This window comes from Eptesicus fuscus, chromosome 2, assembly GCF_027574615.1.
Source record: "Eptesicus fuscus isolate TK198812 chromosome 2, DD_ASM_mEF_20220401, whole genome shotgun sequence".
Lineage (NCBI taxonomy): Eukaryota > Metazoa > Chordata > Mammalia > Chiroptera > Vespertilionidae > Eptesicus > Eptesicus fuscus.
The window spans coordinates 92,486,599-92,505,745 of NC_072474.1; the positions used below are offsets into that span (position 1 = coordinate 92,486,599).

General features: G+C 50.6%; 1 protein-coding gene across 2 annotated transcripts in view; it reads left to right on the forward strand.

Moving 5' to 3' along the window:
- The window catches only part of APBB2 (amyloid beta precursor protein binding family B member 2), a 339,921-nt gene that overhangs the window by 290,038 nt on the left and 30,736 nt on the right, over positions 1–19,147 (forward strand). The window contains exon 1 of one of the 2 annotated variants that reach the window (XM_028143705.2): positions 16,496–16,598. The exons of the other annotated variant lie outside the window; for it this stretch is intronic. The gene's annotated coding sequence lies outside the window, so the exon portion shown is untranslated. Of the gene's footprint in view, positions 1–16,495; positions 16,599–19,147 lie in introns of those variants that run through there. 2 annotated transcript variants of the gene reach the window in all.

The following is a 19,147-nucleotide window of genomic DNA, read 5'->3' on the forward strand; positions in this document are numbered from 1 at the left end:
ATCGAACCTGCAACCTTTTGTGTATGGGATGACATTCCAACCAACTGAACCACCCAGCTAGGGCAAGTAATTTAGCGTTCCTGCGGAAAGTTCCTTCAATTTCTAAGATGATTCAGAGTTCAGAATTACTGATTTAATCTTCTGACTGTCAGGAGTGTTTAAATATACATTTCCCACTCAGTAAGTCATGAATTTGTTTGATTTATCATCAGTGCACTCAGAAGTCATCCCAGTAGACTGCGAGCTGTAAGCATTTGCTTCTTTCCTTCTGGTTAATTCTTGACACATCTCACCTGTCATATTTTTCTAAAATTCTAAAAAATGGGATTGCTTGATGTTAAAATTGATTGTTGTGTTCCTAAAGAGAAACTATAAAACTTACTCAACAATATAGTTTCCCCTCATTTCCTCAAAAATGTTTTTGCATGAGCGGAGAAAGTAGAACTTATGGCCTAGTAGCTCAGTGCTCGAACTTGAGCACGCGTCGGAATCGGCTATAGGTCTTTCCAAAGCACAAGCGGTCGAGTCCCATCTTCCAAGTTTCCGACTCTGTACTTCTGGAGCAGGGCCTGAGAACTTGCACTTTTAGCAAGTCCCCAGTTGAGTCTAATTTTGTCTGTGGACCACACTTTGAAAACTACTGCTTTAGGCTGAAGAAAGGGTTTGACAAGAATAAGCATGAACACTTTCAGACTCGTAGCATTAAGAGAAAGCGATGGGGTGGCAGGTTTAAATAATCATTCTGCTTAGCCAAAAGGCTCCACTCTTTTCTAGAAACTGAGTTGAGAGTATATGAGTTTCCTTTCTCTAAGGGGGAGAGATAGTACACGGAGGAGGATTTACTATTAGGATAATGAGGCTTAAACTTAGGGCCCCTTTCCAGGCTCTGGGTGGGGGCCTAGGAATAAGGTCTCATGGTTTTTGTAAAATTTGCAAAAGGAAGATATTTTTGTATTCTTTTTCTTAAAGAGGGACCCAGAAATTGTCTAAGTTTTAGCTCCCATAAAACCTGAATCAACTCTCTGATCATTAATTAGTATAATGAACTAATATATGTGAAAGGAATACAGTTTGTCACAAGAAGTTTTTGTAGGTTAAGCGGTCCCTTCGTGCCAGAAAGAAGGGTTAGTGGGGACGTGAGCATCATCTGTGAACTTTGTGTAGAACTTACTTTAATTGAATGAGCTCAGTGGGGCATTTAGGCAGATGAAATCCAAGTTGATTTTAACTTGTCCACTAAATGATGAGCTTGCTATGTGTGCTATATTTTATTTTCTGTTTATTTGTTTTATTTATTTGTGACAAAAGCAGATTTGAAGAATCAAATGGGTTCAAGTCCTGGCTTCACCTCTTTATAAATAAATCCACCCGTTCTCTTTGAAGTGTTTTGTCTGTAAAAAGGTCATGGTAATAATAATAATTGCCAAATTAATAGGGCTAATGGGGTAATGACATTATACATATGAACAGACATTTGTTCATATCTGAAGATATAAATAAAATATTACACAAATGTTAGGAATTAGTAGATACACAACTAGAACACTAATATTAATGGAATGACTGCAGATGAGATCCAGAGTCAGCAAACTTTTTCTGTAAAGGGCTAGACTATAAATACTTCACATTTTGTAGGTCACTCTGTGTCTTAAATATGCAACTCTGCCAGGGATAGGCAAAAGCCACCCTACACAAGATATAAATGAATGGCTGTGCTGTGTTCCAATAAAACTTTAAAAACAAGGCCCAGCTATGCTAGATGTACCATAATTCATCCAAAATGCCACTGTCCTTCAAAACTAGGAACTTCTAGTTGAGCATGAAGATAAAACAAATGCTAGCAATTATAAATGATGTTTTTATGTAAACTCGACACTAAAGGATCGAAGTGCTGGCTAATTCCATCTGCCCTGCTTTCCATAGTCCCCTGGCCTAGCTGATACCTCTTTGGGGGATGAGGGCATGTAAATGGATTATGGGAGGCAATGTGGGGAGGAGAGAGTCAAGGTTCAGTTAAGGGTCAGAACACCAACTTGTGTCTCTTTCTGCTCCCGGTGCTGTAAGTGGCAATAACACAGTGAGCTCTCTGTTGAGACTCAGCCTCCACAGCAGGCTTATAAGAATGGAGTTTTGTGACCACCAAGAAACTCAGTTTTTTCTTTGGTAATCTCTTAGTTTTATTTTTAAATCACTGATATGCTCAGGTCTGTGAACATTGAAAAACTGAAATAAACCAGAGGAGTTTTAGGAAAACCATCCTAAAAGACAGTTGCCTATACATCTGAAAAGGGAAGTTCATAATGAGTTATGAATAAAGTTGCCATAAACGTTCATGTACGGGTTCTTGTGTGAACATATGTTTTCACTTCTTTTGGGTAAATACCCAGGAGTGGGATTGCTGGGTTGTGTGGTAATGGTACATTTAACTTTATAAGAAACTGCCACCCTACCCGGTTTGGCTCAGTGGATAGAGTGTCGGCCTGTGGACCAAAGGGTCCCGGGTTGGATTCTGGTCAAGGGCACGTGCCCGGGTTGCAGGCTCAATCCCCGGTAGGGGGACTGCAGGAGGCAGCCGATGAATGATTCTCTCATCATTAATGTTTCTATCTCTCTCTTCCTCTTCCTTTCTCTCTGAAATCAATAAAATATATTTTTTTAAAAGAAATTGAACTTAAAAAAAAAAAAAAAAGGAGGAAGGAAGACACTGCCAAGCCACTTTTGGAAGTAGCTACACTATTTTGCATTCCCACCAGCAGCATAGGAGTTCCAGTTGTTCAGCATCCTCACCAGCATTTGGAGTTGCCAAGCTTTTGTTCTTTGTCGGATTTTGTTGCTGTTATTACAGGATTCTACAATGTGTGACGTGGTAACTCATGGCAGTTTTAATCTGCATTTTCCTAACAAATAATGATATTGAGCAGCGTTCCTGGGCTATGAAAACCATGTTATCTTCTTGGGCAAAGTGTCTGTTTAAATTTGTTGCTCATTTTAAAAATTGGGTTGTTGTTGTTTTCTTATTATTGACATTATTCATAAATGCCCAAAACTGGAGACAACATAAATATCCATCAACTGGTAGATGGATAAACAAAATATGGTCCATCCATACAATGATATTCTCAGCAATAAAAAAGAATGAGCTACTGATACACTCAACAGTTATGCTAAATGGAAGATGGAAGGTTCATACGATTCTATTTATATGACCTTTGGGAAAAGGCAAAACTATAGGGGCGGGAACCAGATCAGCGGTGGGCCAGCGGTGAGGGAAAAGACAATTTTTTCCCAAGATCTTCTCTTGGCTTGTCTCTACCAGCCCCCATCCTCCTATACCCCTGCCTTTGCCTTCAACCATGGATTCAGTATCAATTGAAGCTTGAGTTTCTAATACAGAAATACAAGCATGAAGTTTCTCTAATTTTAATGATGGAAGTTGCTGGTCAGCAGGCATTTCTCCTGGCCCTTTATTTTTGTTCCTGGGTGGGCTCTGTCTTCCTCAGGATTTCTGTGCCCCTGCATCTTCCTATAATTCTGCTTTCCAGAGAGAGCAAGCCAGGGTGTTGACTAGGGAGGCAGCTAAGCGGATGACTTTTAAGAACTGAATGCTGTGCTGGTTCTATTAGGATTCTGAATCATAGCGGGTAATGATTTATGCTCACCTCCCACCACCTAGCAGTTGGGAACATGAAAACTATTGGGTGAGGTGTGGGGAGGAGGGGAAGTCAACTCTCCTTAGGGAATCCAGCGATTCACCCGCTGTCTTTAGTCTGGTGGGAGGTTCTGTCTGCTAAATATTGTATAAAGGATATAAGCTGTACCCCCTGCCTAGGGCTTGGAAATATCTTCCATTTACAAAGACTATGGTTGTACACATTTATTATAAATTAGAGGCCCAGCGCGTGAAATCGCAAGACCCAGACCCGCTATGCTGGCAGGACCCCAGACCCGCCATGCACGAGTAGCTCGCTGCCATGAGCCATGAGCCCCGCCTCGCCACGCGAGCTGCGAGCCCCTCCACACTGCAAGAGCCAAGAGCCCCGCCCCCTCGCCACAAGTGGCTCACAGGCTGGGGGAAGGACCGAGAGGTGCTCCATGCACCTCCTGGTGACCATTTGTTTGGTCATTCCGGCGTTACGGCCACTGGCCTTTTATAATATAGACTAGAGGCCCAGTGCACGAAGATTCGTGCATGGGAGGTGTGTCCCACAGCCCAGCCTGCACCCTCTCCAATATGGGACCCCTAGAGGGATGTCTGACTGCCCATTTAGGCCTGATCCCGGTAAATGGGCAGTCGGACATTCCTCTCACAATCCAGGACTGCTGGCTCCCAACTGCTCGTGTGCCTGCCTTCCTGATTGCCCCTAACCACTTCTGCCTGCCAGCCTGATCACCCCCTAACCACTCCCCTGCCCGCCTGATTGATGCCTAACTGCTCCCCTGCCAGCCGGATTGCCCTTAACTGCCCTCCCCTGCAGGCCTGGTCACCCCTAACTGCCCTCCCCTGCAGGCCTGGTCCCCCCCCAACTGTTCTCCCCTGCAGGCCTGGTCCCCCCCAACTGCCCTTCCCTGCCGGCCTGGTCGCCCCCAACTTCCCTTCTCTGCCAGCCTGGTCACCCCTAACTGCCCTCCCCTGCAGGCTTGATTGCCCCCAACTGCCCTCCCTTGCAGGCTTGGTCCCTCCCAACTGCCCTCCCCTGCTGGCCTGATCGGCCACAACTGCCCTCCCTTGCAGGCCTGGTCCCTCCCAACTGCCCTCGCATGCTGGCCATCCTATGGTGGCCATCTTGTGTCCACATGGTGGCAGGATATTTGACCACATAGGGGCAGCCATCTTGTGTGTTGGAGTGATGGTCAATTTGCATATTACTCTTTTATTAGATAGGATAGAGGCCTGGTGCACAGGTGGGGGCCGGCTGGTTTTCCCGGAAGGGTGTCCCAGATCAGGGTGGGGGTGCCCTTGGGGCATAGGACTGCCTGGGCAAGGGGCCTGTGGTGGTTTGCAGGCCAGCCACGCCACCCGGCGACCTGGGCCCGCCAGGGTGTGCAGAAAGCTTGGCTTCCTCCATTGCCAGAGAAACTCAAGCCTCCTGCTTGCTCCATGGCCGTAGCCATCTTGGTTGGGTTAATTTGCATACTCGCTCCTGATTGGCTGGTGGACGTGACTTGTGGGTGTAACGGAGTGATTGTTAATTTGCATATTACTCTTTTATTAGATAGGATAGCCTTTGCGTTTTATAGGGCAGAACAGGCCATTGGGCAGGAGAATTTTTTTTCAAATATTTTGTTAGAACTGAGTTAAAAAGCTGTTGTGGTAAAACTTGGAGGTCTTTTAGAATAAAGTCACATCCCTATGTGAGTGCCTGCCAAGGCCCAGCTGGACCTGATCAGTTCCATGGGCGGTGGGGGTTTCTTTTTCAAATGCAGTTACTCCTCCAAGAGCAGCCACCCTGTACCCTGGTCCTTTAAAATAAGTTGGGGAATATTACTGTTGGTCCACAGTTCCCTGGCTTTTGTTGTCCAGGTTCACTGTGTGTTGTCCCAGTTCACTGTGTATCTGCGCTCGAATTATTTTTGGCTGTATATTTATCTTTGTGTCCATGGTTTGGCTAATTTGCACCTGGGTTCTTTCCACTCAGAGTGCAGTCTCCGGCCTAGAGCATCAGCACCACCTGGGATGTTTTCGGGAATGCGGACCCCACCCCACACCTACTGCATCAGTGAGCATTTTAGCACATCCCCAGAGGTTGCCCTTGCACAGTGAAATTTGAAAGGCACTGATCTAGATCAAGGTCCTGTCCTCATGATAATCTTGTTAGGATCATGTGTGACCCTCGGAAATTCACCCCTGGTGTGTTCTCTTGGTGGCCATGAATGAGTGTGAGTGCATGCCACTTTGCTACAAGTAAACTTAATTTATTTAATGAAATAATTTATTTTATTAATTATTATTATATGTATTAATAAATACAAATTTTTTTCTTTTTAGAAAGAGTGGAAGGGAATAAGGGAGGGGGAGAGAGAGAGAGACTGAGAAACATCGATACGAGTGAAACATATTGATTAGTTGCCTCCTGCACCTGCCTCAACTGGGGCCGGGAACGAACCTGCAACTCAGATACATGCCCTTGACTGGGAATCAAACCTGCCACCCTTTTGGTGTGAGGCCGATGCTCTGACCACTGAGTCACGCTGGCCAGGACTATGCAAATGTATTTATGAAGCTGAACTGGTCCATAAAGATACAAGCCCAAATGAAGTATGGTTGAGTTTCAGAGTCTAGTGGGGGACACAAAAAGACATACAGCATCATATTGTCCAGTGTCTTTATCTGTGTCATTGACTTCTTCACCTACACAGAGGACTTCTAAGTGTGTGGTCCAGGGGCCACCTGCCTCCGAATCCTTTGGGTCAGAAGGGGTGGTGTTGATTCAGAAAAAAGCAGGGGGTTACTCCAAACCTACTGGTTGAGTTATACTCTGGGGGCGAGGCCCTGGGATGTTCACTGTAAGGATTATTATGCACATTCTAACCACTGAATGTGATGAGAACCACTCATCACAACGAGAACCCACTGATCCGGGTGCTGCTTTGATATCCTCAGTGGTTATGCGGTCATACAAAGGGATGTTTAAATACAATCTCCAATAGTTAAGGCATTGATCAGGGATTTTATTATCCTAAAGTCAGGGAGAGTTTCAGGTGGCCTCTGAGTTCAAAGCTGCTTTTACCTTTGGGTGAGGCACTATAAGGACATTTGTGGTGCTACCTAAGGATAGTTCAATTCATATATATATATATATATATGTCTGGTAGCATGTTTTCTAGGAGCAAATTAAAATGCTTTGTTCTATAATGAGTTAACAGTGTGAACATTGCTATTAAAATCCCGTGACTTTCTTGTTTAGTGTTTATACTCATCTAATCAAACAAATTGAAATTGGATTATGGCTGTTACACAGGATAGCAGTTATTATCCAGTTTAAATGCAGGTCTGCAGGAAATAAAATTGATTTTTTTTCTGTGCTACTTGGGGACATCACAGGTTATTGGTATGCTGGTTGAATTTTTTAATTAGGTTTGTATGGAGGAAAGTAAGATTAGTGGTTTTTTTTTATTTTCTTAATGTATTATGTAAATAAACTGTAATATTTTATTCTAATTAGGGAGTGAGATGATTTTTAAAAGTCAGATGATCTACTTCCATATTTTTATTTAAAGCATGTCAGGCTTTTAAAGTGGATGATAATTATAAGGAACAATTTTATTTTTAGAAAGAGGAAAAGAAAATAATAGAGCAGAATACCATTATAGCACCCACTTACTACAGTAACAGCTACCTTATCTTTTAGGGAATGAACGGTAATATGTACCAGAATTCACAGATAACTGAACCTATTTTTCTATAAACCAAACATGTTTTAAAAAATTGCCTTCATTCTGCAAACACCTTTTGTATACTTGCTCTGTGTACACGCCTGATGCTAGGATTCAGAGTTCATCTAACAAAGGGCCTTCACAAAGACAGATGTTTCAGTGGGGCCTTCACAAAGACAGATGTTTCAATACTGCTGACAGCTATGAACACAGAGAGATGGGCCAGAGACTACAGAGCCAAAAATGACAAGCCCTGGGGAGTAGGGAAGGGCTTCACGGAAGAGGTGACATTTGATCTGGACCCTGACTCAGAAGTAGGAGTTTTCAAAGTGAAATTTATTCCTGAAGTTGTGAAGGCAGTACATGCGGATTGCATGCATGCTCATTTAAAAAATATCTATAGAAAAATTTTAGTTTATCACATTTGTTCATTATTAAATACTAGAGGTCTGGTGCATGAAAATTCATGCACTGGAGAGGGGATCCCTCAGCCCAGCCTGCCCCCTCTCACAGTCCAGGAGCCCTCAGGGACGGGAGTTGACCCGGCGATCAGGGGAAGGCGACACCCCATCACACCTCTGCTGCTGCCACTGCCGGTAGCGCAAGCCTTGGTCGGCTCTGTTTACCTGAGCCTCAGGCAGACCTGGGCAGCTGGGCAGCCACCATCCGAGGTTTGCTTGCACCTCGGGGTGGCCTTGGATGGCTGGGGAGCTGAGGGGTCTGGGGGACTCCAGAGGCAGGTGCACAGCAAGGCCCTGGCGGAGCTGAGGGGACTGGGCACCGCCATCTTGTGGCTGTGAGCACCGCCATCTTTGAGGGCGGAGCAGTCAATTAGCACATTCCCTCCTTATTGGCTGTGGGTGCCACCATCTTTGTGATGGCATGAGGGTCAATTAGCATATTCCCTCTTTATTAGATAGGATATTAAGCACTTCCTATGGGTTAGGAAATGTGCTTGCTGCTAAAATATACTGGGGGAAAAGTCCACAAGACCACTCAGGTTCTACAGGTTACTGAAAGGACTCACAGAACTCACTGCAAGTTATTTTACTCAGTTATGGTTTATTACGCCAAAGGATAGGCATTAAAATCAGCCAAGGGAAGAGCTACATAGAGCAGAGTCCAGGAAAGTTCCAAACACAGAGTTGTCCTCTCCCCGTGGAGTCATGGACAGTGTGACTTCCCCAGTATTGATGTGTAACAATATGCATGGAGTATTGCCAACCAGGGAAGCTCATCCGAGCCTTGGTGTCCAGAATTTTAATTAAGGCTCCATCATGAAGGTATGGTTGACTGTCCACGTGGCTGATCTCAGTCTCCAGCCCCTCCAAAGGCGAAACTGATGCCAGATGACCCAAAGCTCCTGCCCTAAATCACATTGTTAAACTAGTGTGACCTAAGACTTGTATCAGGTATGACATTCCATGGTCTTAGAGATCACCTCCCAGAAGCCGAGGGCAAAGGCCAGACCTCTCTCTGGTCAAGGTTGAATTTCTTATTATACAGAAACAAACTAGACACTACTATTCTATCTAATAAAGAGGGAATATGCTAATTGACCATCACACCCTCACAAGATGGTGGCACCCACAGCCACAAGATGTCAGTGCCCAGTCCCCTGAGCTCCGCCTTACCCAGCTGGAGTCCTCCAGTCCCCTCAGCCCTGCCTCATCCAGCCTCAGTCCCCCAGTCCCTTCAACCCCACAAGGGGAGGCAGTTGGGGGCGATCGGGCCAGCATGGGAGGGCACTTGGGGATGATCATGCCGGCAGGGGAGCAGTTAGGCATCAATCAGGCTGGCAGGGGAGCGGTTAGGGGGCGATCAGGCTGGCAGGCAGAGTGGTTAGGGGCAGTCAGGCATGCAAGTGGTTAGGAGCCAGCAGTCCCAGATTGTGAGAGGGATGTCTGACTGCCGGTTTAGGCCCAGTCCCACAGGATCGGGCCTAAACCAGCAAGCAGACATCCCCTGAAAGGTCCGAGATTGGAGAGGGTGCAAGCTGGGCTGAGGGACACCCCAACCCCCACCCCTGTGCATGAATTTCATGCACCAGGCCTCTAGTAAGTTTATAAAACCGTAAAGTGAAAGGAGACCTGTGAGAGAAAAGTCTGGGATGCTTGGGGATGGGGGTGGGATGCCAGTTAGGATGATTTTCCCAAAGAAATGGACTGAGATCTAAAGGATGAGCAGGATTGGCCAGGTGAGCAGTGCTGTGAAGAGCATTTCAGGAGGGGTGAACGAGTGGTGGAAAGGCTGTGAGGTGGGAAGTAGCTGGACGTGTTCCAGAACCTGGAGAAGATGAGGCTGGAGCAGAGAGAAAGAGGAGGGAATGTGGTTGCAATATTGACTAGAAAGAAAATATGGACCAGATCCCAGGTCCCAGGTGGCCTCAGAGCCCCTGAAAGTGATTATGGACTGTGTCTCCAGTCACGGGGAAGCCTTTATAGAATTTATTTATTTATTTATTATTTTTTTTTTTTTAATTTCTTTATTGATTAAGGTGTCACATATTTGTCCTCATCCCCCCATTCCCATCCCACCCCTCTCCCCACGCATGCCCCAATCCCCTGTTGAACTTAACCGTTGGATAGGCTTATATGCATGCATACAGGTCCTTTGGTTGAACTCTCCCCCTCCCCCCCACCCTCCCCCTACCCTCCCTTATCCTCCCTCTGAGGCCCGATAGTCCGATCGATGCCTCCTTGCTTCTGGTTCTGTTCTTGTTCCTCAGTCTATGTTGTTCATCATTTCCCCTAGATGAGCGAGATCATATGTCACTAGATATATACTAATAAGAACTGAATGTGAGACGAGCAATAATAGTTATGCTGACAGGCAAATGAATCAATCTGTAGTGAGCTTCCCCCTGGACCAACAGTTCTTTTGAGACCCAATTTCGATGTCCAGTGGTTCCTTATGTGTACATGTCAGCACTGACCCCTCAGCTCAGGATGGTGGACAAATGGTGGTAATGGAGGTCCGACTCCCTCTGGTTTGGTCTCGGCCGAACCCAGGGGCACGGCGTCACCCGGACTAAGGGGCACGTGGCCTCACCCATACCCAAGGGGCGCGTGGTCTCACCCGGGCCTGGGACCCAGCCTCACCCGGATGGATCCAGGGGCGCACGGCCTCACCCGGACCCAGGATCTGGCTTCACCCGTACCCAGGGACGCTTGGCCTCTCCCAGACCCAGGGGCACGTGGCCTCACCCGGGCTTAGTTGCACAAGGCCTCACCTGGATCCAGGGACACATGGTCTCTCCCGGACCCAGGGACGCTTGGCCTCTCCCAGACCCAGGGCCACTTGGGCTCACCCAGGCCTAGGTGCACGAGGCCTCATCCGGATCCAGGGACGCATGGTCTCACCCGGACCCAGGGACGCTTGGCCTCTCCCAGACCCAGGGGCACGTGGCCTCACCCGGGCCTAGGTGCACGAGGCCTCACCCGGATCCAGGGACACATGGTCTCACCCAGACCCAGGAACGTTTGGCCACTCCCAGACCCAGGGCCACTTGGGCTCACCCGGGCCTAGGTGCACGAGGCCTCACCCGGATCCAGGGACACATGGTCTCACCCGGACCCAGGGACGCTTGGCCTCTCCCAGACCCAGGGCCACTTGGGCTCACCCGGGCCTAGGTGCACGAGGCCTCACCCGGATCCAGGGACACATGGTCTCACCCGGACCCAGGGACGCTTGGCCTCTCCCAGACCCAGGGCCACTTGGGCTCACCCGGGCCTAGGTGCACGAGGCCTCACCCGGATCCTGGGACACATGGTCTCACCCGGACCCAGGGACGCTTGGCCTCTCCCAGACCCAGGGCCACTTGGGCTCACCCGGGCCTAGGTGCACGAGGCCTCATCCGGATCCAGGGACGCATGGTCTCACCCGGACCCAGGGACGCTTGGCCTCTCCCAGACCCAGGGGCACGTGGCCTCACCCGGGCCTAGGTGCACGAGGCCTCACCCGGATCCAGGGACACATGGTCTCACCCGGACCCAGGGACGCTTGGCCTCTTCCAGACCCAGGGCCACTTGGGCTCACCCGGGCCTAGGTGCACGCGGCCTCACCCGGATCCAGGGACACATGGTCTCACCCGGAGCCAGGGACGCTTGGCCTCTCCCAGACCCAGGGGCACATGGCCTCACCCGGGCCTAGGTGCACGCGGCCTCACCCGGATCCAGGGACACATGGTCTCGCCTGGACCCAGGGGTGTGTGGGCTCTCCCAGACCCAGGGGCGCTTGGCCTCGCCCGGGCACGGGATCCAGCGTCATCCGGGTCCAGGGGCACATGGCCTCACCCGGACCCGGAGTCCGGCCTCACCTGGACCCAGGGGCATGTAGCCTCACCTAGACCCAGGGACGTGAGGCCTCACTTATACCTAGAGGCGTGTGACCACACCCGAGCCCAGAGGCGCGCAACCCCGCCCGCACCCGGGTCTCAGCGGGGCCCCGTCTTCCCGATCCCAATTCCTGCCGGTCAATCCCCCCTCAGCAATTCCCCTGGCCATCCTTCCAGAGCTCCAGTATGGCTGCTGCAGAACTCGTCGGGCGGCGGCTCGGCGAAGCTCCGGTGCACCCGGTGCATGGCGGTGGGCCGGTCTGGCGTCGCTGCGTCGGCCCTTGGGTCTGCATTGGTGGCCGGTCGCCGAGCATGCGCACCTGGCCGCTTCCGGGGCGTTGAGATTCTTGACGGACTCGGAGGTCAGCAAGCGTGGAGTCTCCCACCCCATGTCTCATAGGGGCTCGTCTGTCCGTGCTTGGCTGCCAGTGGAGCCGTCCCCTCAGCCGGAGACCGCCGGGGGAACTGCGCCGAGCACGTTCCAGGCCGCTGTTGTATCGCCTGAGCCATAGTTCTTTTGTGTCGCCTGAGCCGTAGTTCTTAAAGTGTGGTCTTTGGGTCACGGGCATCAGCATCATCCCACATACCCCTCTTTTATTCTAGTTGTAGAGCATCTACTCAGCCAGCCCTATGGTGGTCTTGGATGGTGTCTGCTCTGCTCTCTTGTCGTAGTCTCAAAGTTGTTGTGGTAGGCAACAATCAGGCTTCCGCCCTATGCCTCCATCTTGGTCCTCCTTTGTATAGTTAAGTCTTGATTGTTGTTGGTGTCACTGGGGGGGCTCTCTTTGTCTATAAAGGAAGAGTTGCTGTGCAGGAGACACGTTTATGGGCCGGGTCTTGGTGCAGCAAAGCTTTGGCGCTCACTGAATATTCCCGTTGAATGTGTCCCTTATGCACGTGGTTGAAATCTGGTGTCATCTCCCACAGACCACTAGATGCCCTCGTTTCTGGGTCTCCAATGGGATGTAGATCAGCTACTGCCTTAGGCACTCAGCAAGGATTACAGCAAAAACTGTAGTTTCTTCCTCCTGTCTGAGTGGCCCTGGAGCAGTCCGACTAGAACAGCAGTTCATCTGGTCCGCTGCCAGAGGGCAGGCCACCCACATGCATAAGCCGTTGCTTGGGGCGCAGGTGTGCCTGCAAGACTTGCGGGGCAGGTCTTCAAAACGTGCGGGGCGGGTCCCAGGGCGGGGCGGGGTCTCAGGGCGCCAACAGGCCATGGTGCGGCGAGCCGCGATGGCTGTGAGTCTGGTCCTTCTGCCTTCCATGTATCTAAGTCCCCTCGTTCCGCACTCCAGCGCAGCAAACACTGATTGCTGGGCGCACCTCCGCAAGAGTCCCGCCTCTCCCCGCAGGCATCTGGGTCTCCCGGGGTTCGCCAGAAGATGGATTTCAGGGTGATGGAGAGCTAATCTCCCCTAGGTTTGGAACAAAAGCCCCTTTCCCCCGCCACCAGCCAGACCCACGCGCCTCCACACCTCATCCCCTCCGATTTCGCTGGGTGCGAGGCAACAGAACAGCCTTTAACCTCCGCCGCCATCTTTTTCAAACTTCCCAATTTGTACTTCTTAATCCCTTCATTTCAGTCAACTCTACTGAAGTCTAGCGCCGCCGGGAGGTGCACGGAAAGGGCGCCCGGGCCTCCGTCCGGTGCGCGGTGCGCGCGTCCCGCGGAACCAGGCGCGCGAGGGCCGCGCGGCTGGGACGGGCGCTGGGCGGCCGCCGAGCTCCAGGCACCGCCATCGCCGCGTTCCGGACGTCGCCGCCGCGGTGTCCCCCCAATTTGTACTTCTTAATCCCTTGAATTCAGTCAACTCTACTGAACTCTAGCGCCGCCGGGAGGTGCACGGAGAGGGCGCCCGGGCCTCCGTCCGGTGTGCGGGGCGCGCGGCCCGCGGCACCAGGCGCGCGGGGGCTGCGCGGCGGGGACGGGTGCTGGGAGGCCGCCGGGCTCCGGGCGCCGCTGCGGCGGCGTCCCCAGCGTCCCGGGCCGGGCGGCCTGCGGGGGCGGCGGAGTTGCGAAAGTGAGTGAGTTTCCCAGGGTTTCGCCCGGAATGGGGTTCAGTGCAATCGGAGCCGGTGCTCAGCGCACTCCGGAGCCTTTATCTCCTTCCTGCCAGTGAACTCCGGCCAGGTCATCAGCCGCCCCTTCCTCTCCGGTTCCATCCTCCCCGCAGGCGCGTGTGCTCGTGTCTCCGCCCGTTTCTCCATACCTCAGGCTTTTACGGCTTCCCCGACTGTCCCCGTGGCCTTCTCCTTCCCCCCAGCTGTGGGCATTTCAGTCCACCAACTTTCCTGTGGTTCTGGACGATGTCCGTTCTGACCTCTAGTTGTATTTTTGAAATTGTTGTGCCCGGCTGCAGGTTAGGTGTTTAACCTATGCCGCCATCTTGGTTTCTCCCTTTATAGAATTTAAAGCAGGCGCATGGATGCTCAGATTTGTGATTTGTTTTTGTTTGTTTGTTTAGATATATTTTTATTGATTTCAGAGAGGAAGGAAAAGGGAGAGAGAGATAAAAAACAGCAATGATGAGAGAGAAGCATTGATTGGCTGCCTCCTGCATGCCCCCCGCACTGGGGAATTGAGCCCACGACCAGGCATTAGCCCTTGACCGGAATCAAACCCAGGACCCTTCAGTCCACAGGCTGACTCTATCCACTGAGCCAAACCAGCTAGGGCTGTGATTTGTTTTTTTAAAGGGACACATGTGTGGCTCTGAGACTAGCCACTCTGGAACAAGAGTGGAAGCACGTGACTGTTAGAAGGTCGCTGCAGACATCAAGATTACAGCAGGTAGAACGAGGTGGCAGTGGCGCTGGGAGCGGGGACGAGTTTGAGAGAGCAGTCAGAGGTAGAGCTGGTGGGACTTGTCAAGCAGGACTGCCTGTCGGCAGACCCTCAGCTGTCACATCGTGCCATCACCTGTGGGCATCTGGCAGCCCCATCTGATTTGTTGCTTCTGCTCTGCTGCAGGCGGAGAATCAGACAGCCAAACTGACAGGTATTATGTGGCAGGAAGGAAGGGAAACCTCTGAAGGTGACAGGTGCAGTGGGGAAATCGGTTCACGCCTCCAGACTTGGTGATGTCCGTTTTGACTGCTAAACCCCAAGCCTCAAACCTACCACCCCCACTTCCAGTTTGGGCTGTGTTCCAATCAATGGTGGTTGCCAGAGCAGTTCACTGTAAACATCTCTTCTAAACAGCTGCAGTATTACTGGTCATAGATTCATGAATTAAATCATGCCCCCTTGAAAGACAACCATTAACCAAAAGAGCCCATAAAATTGTCAACACGGAGCTTATTAAGTGTTGAACAAATGAGTAGATGTCTGATTAGACATGAACATTAAAAACATGAACATTGGCCCTAGCTGGTTTGGCTCAGTGGATAGAGCATCGGCCTGCAGACTGAAAGGTCCCGGGTTCGATTCCGGTGAAGGGCACATGCCTGGGTTGCTGGCTCAATCCCCAGTAGGGGGGTGTACAAGAGGCAGCTGATCAATGATTCTCTCTCATCAATGATGTTTCTCTCTCTCTCTCTCTCTCTCTCTCTCTCTCTCTCTCTCCCTTCCTCTTTGAAATCAATAAAAATATATTAAAAATAAATAAAGACATGAACATTGAAAAGAGTTTCCCGTACACCTGTGATGTATTTTACTAAATAAACCCAGACAAGACCTCCTGCTTACATACACCCTTGCTTTTCCATGTATGTTTTATGTTTTATGTTTGTTTCCCTGAAAAAGGAGTGTATCGAGCTTTGAATATGACAGAAAGCTTGGCTGATGTCCCCTGCCTACTCCACTTCGTTAATTGCACAATCAAATAGCTTATTCTTGCCCAGAAACAATTAGAAAGAAGGAGTGCTTTCAGTACACACACACAACATAGTCAAAGACCTCGGGTTTTCCTTTCAAAGTCTATTTTGGCCAATGGCTGGCCAGCACCCTCTTCTTAAAATGCTTTCGCTTAGCCGACTGGACACTTCCCTGCTTCCCTGCGTGAGTTCTCAGCTAGCGACGAACAGTGTTGGGATGCCAGTGTCACCCTGGCTTCAGGTCCGCAGTAAACAAAAGGTGCCTTGAGGGAGGTGGCGACCAGAAAGGTGTGCAGGGGTGACCTACTGCTAAGGGCTTCGTGTGAATTGGCGGGGAGTCTGTGAGAAGTACCTTTCAGCTCCGTGCAAAACTGGCTGTCTGTCTGTCTGATCAAACCACAGCTTGCTTCTGCTGCTCGGTGGCATCGCAGGGGCTTTCGGGCTGTGGGTTGCCTGCCGCCCTTGCGCTGTCCCCCCACCTCCACCCCGCAGGGATCAGCCTTGGTCCTATTAGAAACCAAAACCCAGGCCCGGAACGCCAGCTTTCGAAAGAGGTTCGGTGGGATTAGAATGAACTTCCCCAGTCCTGGAGTCCAGAAAGGGAAGTGTTTATTGTAGAATGGGGGTATGTTGGTGATGTGGGTGTCCCACCCTTCTCTCGGATTGCCCTGGCCCAGCTCCTGGCAGCTGGTAGTACCTGGCGGGGCACCTGGCGGGGCGGGGCACCTGGCGGGGCACCTGGCGGGGCGGGGCACCTGGCGGGGCGGGGCACCTGGCGGGGCGGGGCGCGGAGTGGGCGGGGCGGGGCGCGGAGTGGGCGGGGCGACGGCCCGCGCGCCTCTCCAGCTGCCAATGGGCGGCGGCGGTGGGCGGGGAGCGCGGGCGGGCGGGAGGGCGACGCCGAGAGGCGCGGACGCCACTCACTTCAACTTGAGACCGAAGGAACGCGCTGCTGCTGCTGCTGCTGCTGCTGCTCGAGTGAGCGCCGGCTCCTGGGTTGCCGGTTCCCGCACCCCTGGCCCGGTCCGCAGCCGGGGGCGGCATCCCCGCCCAGCCCCGGGAGGCCAAGGTGAGAAGAGTGAGCGGGGCGCGGGGCGCCTTTGTCTGCAGGTGCGCGCGGAGGTAAGGAGCCGGCTGGAGCCCGAGCTCGCCCGCGGGGCTGGCGGGGCGGCCCGGGAGCCCGCGGGACAAAGGCGGCCCCTTCCTGCCCCGGAGTCAGCGCTTAGGGAGGCGTGTGGTCAGGGCGGCCTGGGGTTGAGGAGGGGTCTTTCTGCCTCCTGGGAAGAGGGATGCGGGGGTGTGAGATGGGGGAGGCGGGGAGGCTTTTGATCCCCGTGTCCCCGCGCGGCTGGAAGCTGTTCCGCGGGGGCCTGTTCCGAGGGTCTGCGCTGTAGGATCGGGTGGAATGAGTGCATGTATCTCACGTGCCCTCTGGGGAATCGCATGTATGCCTTCTTGTCTATTAGGAGTGAGGAATTAGCGCAGGGTCTGGGTAATCCAGTTTTTGCATTAAAAGCAATATGCTTTGGTGTAGAAAGACCACATTTTTTCAAATCATTTTTATTATGTGATTTAGAATATTGGTGTGACTTCCATGGGAGAAAACGTCTCAAATACCCAAAATGTAGAAAAGAAGCCAACTTACCATGTGCTTGCTCTTGGCATGGAAAGGGGAGTCTTTTTTAAAAACAAAAACGAAGAACGTCCTTTAAATATTGCATACAACACTTTATTGGATTCTCGGGGAATGCGAGGCTTTCCTAACTGATAACTGCTTCCTGTGCCGATATTGTAGCCAGGCATGTCCGCGGCTTCCCTAATTAATGTGTTGGCTGTGCATCTTCATTATGGCCCTGGGTGGGAGGGAGAAGGCGGCACTCCATTAGTCTTTTTTATTTTTATTTTTTTAACTGTAGCCTGGCTTTGGCTTGTTTCAGGAAAGCTGGGTTCCGCCTGCCTTCTTTGTTGTTCTCTTTGTGGTTTTCTTAGACCTTTGAGTACTCAGTCTCAGCTCCAGGCTTGCTCTGACACAAAGGCAGTTTATAAGTTTTCTCCCTCAAGTTCAGCTCTTTGTTACTGCCTTCTAGTTGCCATTTGCTTTGTAAAAGGAGTTTTCAGGTGTCCCACGGCCTTTTGCAAGAAGTTAGAAGGAAAAAAAAAAAAAGAAAGAAGAAGTTAGAAGCATGACATCCTGTGAGGAAAACCGCCCTAAATCTGTATTTGTCGGTTTTGTCTATAATTTTTTTAAATTACAGACTGTGGCTGTGTTGTCCAAAATGAAATGTCAATAGAAGGCTGAATGGGGGGGAAGACTTTCCACAAAGCATCAGCCGTTCTTGTTGAAGAAGGGGCGGTTGTCGTTCTTGGCAAGGTGAGCGAGGCTCAGGGTGAAGGCATGGGCTACGATCCGGTGTGGTCAGGAACCCCACTTTTCTGACGGCAGGTATATTTATGAGCTCTGTGGTCATTCTAGCAGGCCCCAGCTTTTGAGCAATGGGAATAATTTATTTAACAAGTATTTATTAAACACCTACTATGTGCCGGGCATCGGCAGCAATGATTAAATGGTCAATGCAACAGGTCCCTTTCTGCTTTCTTGGCGCTCACACGGTGCTGGCATAGGGCCCAGCTCAGGTCCTCCGAAATGTGTGGATGACACTAAGGAGTGAGAGAATGTTGCTGCGGGCTGTTGCCCTGGAGATCAGCTGAGCCCAGAGCTGCAAGTGCAAACAGGTGTGCCGAGGACACCTCCCCTCCCAGGGTGGCGGAGTTAACCAGATGAGTGGTCACTGTGCGCTGGGGTTGCCTTCTTTTTTTTTTTTTTTAAATGTATTTTATTGATTTATTACAGAGAGGAAGGGAGAGGGAGAGAGAGTTAGAAACATCAATGAGAGAGAAACATCGATCAGCTGCCTCCTGCACACCTCCTCCTGGGGATGTGCCCGCAACCAAGGTACATGCCCCTGACCGGAATCGAACCTGGGACCCTTGAGTCCAAAGGCGACGCTCTATCCACTGAGCCAAACCGGTTAGGGCAGGGGGTTGCCTTCTTGAAACGGCTGGCCTTGGTCAGGGATATCTCTCTCAAGAGCCTGGGGCTGCAAGGAGGGCCAGAAGCTGAGTTCTAAAAGAGTCTGAACATGGCGTTGTATATTTGGATGTGATAATTCCAGTCTGTTCAGAAAACTGTCAGTCATGCAGGCTCCTAGTCTCACCTCAATAACCTTCATCTTCAGCAGCTTGCTTGGGGAGATGAATTTCATTCTGGAGCACTGAGTGAGCAAAGCTTTACATCTGTCCACAGTCTCCCAAGTGTGAAGAGGTGACTCCTGGGTTTAGAGACCTGGGATACAAGTGGGAAAACCCAGTTTATGCTCTCTCAGACTTCTCTACAAATCCCTCGCGTCACATGAAAACATACTAAATAGTAGTGTAACTTGTTGGTTTTTTTCTAAGTGCCTATTTTAAACACTTATGAATATAACATTTTTTAGAAATTCTTAGACCTTTTTAGACTTTTCTGGTCCTAACATACTACCTGGCATAAATAACTGAATGGTTGAATGGGCAGATGAACGAATATAAATAAAATATTTTATTTTCTATTTATAGGGTTTC